Source organism: Alosa sapidissima, chromosome 2 (genome assembly GCF_018492685.1).
Source record: "Alosa sapidissima isolate fAloSap1 chromosome 2, fAloSap1.pri, whole genome shotgun sequence".
Taxonomy (NCBI): Eukaryota; Metazoa; Chordata; class Actinopteri; order Clupeiformes; family Clupeidae; genus Alosa; species Alosa sapidissima.
In genome coordinates this window covers 38,375,425-38,379,712 of record NC_055958.1, presented here as the reverse complement: position 1 = coordinate 38,379,712, position 4,288 = coordinate 38,375,425, and the positions used below count along the sequence as shown (strand labels likewise).

The window sequence follows — 4,288 nt, the reverse complement described above, 5'->3', positions numbered from 1 at the left end:
TTAAACCATGTCAACCTAGCAACCACCATAGCAACCAACATGATTAACCTAGCAACCAGCATAGCAACCACTTTATTTAGCATAGCAACCACCATATGTTCCCTATAGCAACACCCTAGCAACCTATCTTAATTACCCTAGCAACAACCCAACAACCTAGCAACCACCACTATAATATCAACCTAACAACCACCATAGCAACCAACATGATTACCCTAGCAACCACCCAGGGCCGGCGGAAGGCAATCCTGCGCCCTGGGCAAAATAGGAATATGTCGCCCCCATGTTCATAGACTGTGTGCTACTTTCGCAGAGGCCCCTGGCTGCAGCGTGCAGATCAGGGCTGAGCTCAATGTGTGGGGAGCTCAACGTTGCTACTTTCCAGCGCTACTGGACTGCATGGACAAAATTACATTGTCGGCCCCTCTGCTACGTTCCACTACTAGCAACCTGTCGATTCAGGAGAAACGTTTTTCAACCTTGTGCACTTTTCTGTATTCTGCAGCACTAGGCTTTGAACATCTCATTCATGACTGTTATTTTACCAATATCACTGATGAATTACTTGTTCCCGCATAAACCGTCTATGGCATATTTGACAATCAATGTGTTTTCAATGTTGTAGTCTAGCCCTAGGCTATAGCTTGCCACTCTGTGGCATCCCTGGTGGTTTGGCACGCCTTCCGCTGGCACTGCAACCATAGCAACAGCTTTATTTAGCATAGCAACGACCATGCCTAGCAACACCATTGTAACCATGTCTGCATTATCTGTTTTTTACACCATATATTTCGCATTTTCATGCACTAGTAATTCCTTGGAATTACTTTCTAGTTAGGTTAAACAAGCCACTGTGCGCTGGATCACCTCGTTTTTCACGCTAAACTCCGCCCATTGTTACGAAGAATCTCAGAAACAGAATATCACGGAGCACCTGAGCAATAATCTTTTAATAATCTTTTAATTCTCTCTCTCTCTCTCTCTCTCTCTCTCTCTCTCAAAGACACTGTTGTGGGATTGCGCAATTTTAACCAAGCCTATAATTTGCGAATCAGGAAGCCGCTATCTAGAATTGGGAGATTCACTGGATGTCTGGAGAAGAGAGAAGCATTCAGGTACAGAACGTCTAGATACTCCTCTTCTTCTTTAGGCTTAACACCAAGCGAGGATATTAACACTCACCAAGCCCACTCGAATTTTACCAGATGCGCAAGGCGAAAGTTGCCACAAATAGAGGTGCGTTCAAGTCCGCAAAGATAGATAGACTATAGGCTAAACAACGTTTGTAAACACTCACAGTTTGAGGAAGTTTCCCGCGAACATGCTGGAAGAAGTTGGACGGAGGGTAGCTTTTGAGATAGAATGTAGTGTTTACACAAAATCATTGAATCAAAATCATATGAATCAAAATTGTATCATTTAGAAAGGCTGCACACAAAAAAATGAACGGGGCTGAACTGTGCGTAGCCGCATCTTTCACCGCCAACGTCGGGATTTATAAATCAGAATTTAGCCTATTTCATATTAGGCTACATTGTTAATGTGACAGTAGCCTACCTTGTGTATAAACAGTCACCAGGTTCTAATACCCTGTTACCCAGGAACCTACCCCTTAAATTAACCTGATAATTTCCTGTTTACCACTAGGGTCACACAAGTTGGTAGTCTGAATAATAGGCAGAGACGTGAGATTACAATACAAAACTACTACAATTTATTTAAAACAGGATCAATGTACATGCACGTCAATACCAGAGCAACACCATGTAAGGCTAGATTGTCAGGATCAATGTTTAAACTAGATTGGGCTTACCGTAGAGGGCAGATGTCAAAGCCTCTGAGGCGAAATCTGTGATTCAAACCACACTGCAAATCAAAATGAAAAGGTGACTTATCTAAACTAATTAACACAGCACACACAATAAGGGATGGACACCACCAGAGGAGAATAAACCCTCCAACATGCGCCCAATGTAGCCCCCAGCAGGAGAGACAAGCAACATACACAGGGAAAGCCCACTTGACAGTACATGCAGTAGAAAAACAAACAAAAACAAATGAGTACAAATAAGACAAAACAAAATACAGAGAAAAGCACAGAGCATCAATAGAGCAGCAAGCAAACCAAACTCCCACACATGCACACTCATGCAACAAACACGCACGTCCGCACTAAACAGGCCCAAGCAGATAGCCACCACAAGGTTAGCTAGCAATCATGCATCAGAGACGCAGCGATGGAAGGCCACAGAGAGAAGCGGAAGGCGCTCCACACAGCAAACCCCAAAACAGGAACAAAACAGCAAGGCCGTCACCACATCAGGATACCATACAGATCCTATAAGGAGTACAGAGTCATTACTCTAACGTTATGCTTAATTTAGGTAAATCGAGGTAAATAAAGCTACAACCTACCATGCAACAGCTAACGTCAGATGTAGGGAGCCCGGACAGCGCAACACGCTGTGATGTTGCTGTAATTAACAGATAACGTAAACGAGTGGCCTAGCTATGCGATAATGTTTGCACACAGGAAGGAGTACACCTACCGAAGCTGGAATTGATGAGCACACCGGGGGAAAGAGCAGCCGTGAGAATATCCAGCCAGTAGTTTAGCAGCGACTTCTGTTACTGGAATGTAAACAAGTTCTGAACTTTCCGGCACATCAGTGCACAAACGAATGTTCATCAGACAAAGACTCAAGCCTACCTGGAGCAAATGGTGGAACAAACTACAGCCAAACGTCGGGGATAGGCGATAGGTCGGTCAGAGTAGTCCCTGGACAAAGCAGACGTCTGCCCTGGATAGCCGCGCTTCCTTTTTATGGAGCACAGCTGCCAATTACCCACTTACGAAGTAGGTGGGGCAGGAGCGAGACACAACAAAACCCATCACAATGCTCCAGGTAAGGACTTGTCCGGCTACATTAAGTTTCAGTGTTTTTCACAGTAACTAAATAGCAGCACTGCCAGTGAGTTAACCTACTGTAATTCAGATTTACAGTAGGATACCACTACTAGGCCTATCTCAATTTACAGTAACAATAGCTTGCAGTAACAATCCCTTGTGCCAAAATCCAAGGTAAAAACACATTCAGAAGCACCTGCCCAAATTAACTTAAAAAAGCACAGCTAAGCACCAATCTACCAACCAATGGTCACAAACACAAGACAAATGGCCCATCTAACAGCAGTATACAGCATGCAACATGTCATTGGGGTTATCAAGTGGGCACCCTCATTCACCAATGTTTCGTTAAGTTAGGCCCACGACACCTCATGAAGGCTTAACAGTGAAACCAGTGTCCTACAGACACTCCCCTCCATGTTGCCACCATATTACCACATTAAAATATCTGAATACTCTTATATATGGATATTGCTGCTATTGTATACATTGTATATATACAATGGTGATAAGCATTTGATTTTTTATCCAGTGTTTTTAAAGCCTGCTTCTTACAAGTCCTTCCACTGACTGCAGTGTAGTTATTGATGTCTGTAACCAGCTGGTGAGGCAGTAGTTTATGTGTGAGAGAATCATGGCATGCATGTACAATTTAGATGCTTCAGATGCTTTCAGTATCTGAAATTAGCTAAATTGAATTTGATTCTGTTCACAACTTGTTTAACCTGAATTTTAAAAGTGAGTTGTGAATTTCACAGTTAAGCAGGTGAACTACTTACACAAAATGTGTGGCTTCAGGCCAGGGACGCCTACTTTACAATGTGGGATATATCATGTAACAACATGAAAAACACACATTGGGCCCGAGTTTGGCTATAGGTATAGGATTCTACAACACACATTGGGCCCGAGTTTGGCTATAGGTATAGGATTCTACAACACACATTGGGCCCGAGTTTGGCTATAGGTATAGGATTCTAAAACTCTGAAGACTCTGAAATGGGCGAGACCTCTCCGATGTAAAGTGAAAGTGAAAAAAAAATGAAACCTGTGTTAAATTCTGATTGATCTTTTATTAATTCAGTTTGGCCTGACTCTGTCCACTTTGTGTGTCTGACTTCGCTCTGGCCACAGTGCACATGCACTGTCGGCAAAATACGTTTTCGAACTCGCACCCGATTATCTTCATTGTTTAGAGCAACACCAAAGCACTTTTCCTCTGTCGCACGCACGCTATTTGTTTATCCAGCACCGGCTTTGAAAATAACAATGTCCACAGACAAAGTAGAGTATGTTGCATGATTTTATGAAAATATGATGTATTGCTAGCCTGGCGGGCCATCCTATATCATTGAAATGTATAGTCTGGAATCGACCCAT

The 4,288-nt window shown here is 43.1% G+C and overlaps 1 long non-coding RNA gene across 1 annotated transcript; it reads right to left on the bottom strand.

Annotated features, from left to right (window-relative positions):
• Window positions 1-1,756: 1,756 nt before the first annotated feature.
• LOC121692041 lies at window positions 1,757-2,811 on the bottom strand. The gene is made up of 3 exons (XR_006025223.1): window positions 2,711-2,811; window positions 2,550-2,631; window positions 1,757-2,474 (listed from the first exon to the last, which is right to left on the bottom strand). It is a non-coding gene; the product is annotated as an uncharacterized LOC121692041 (long non-coding RNA).
• Between the last annotated feature and the right edge of the window lie 1,477 nt (window positions 2,812-4,288).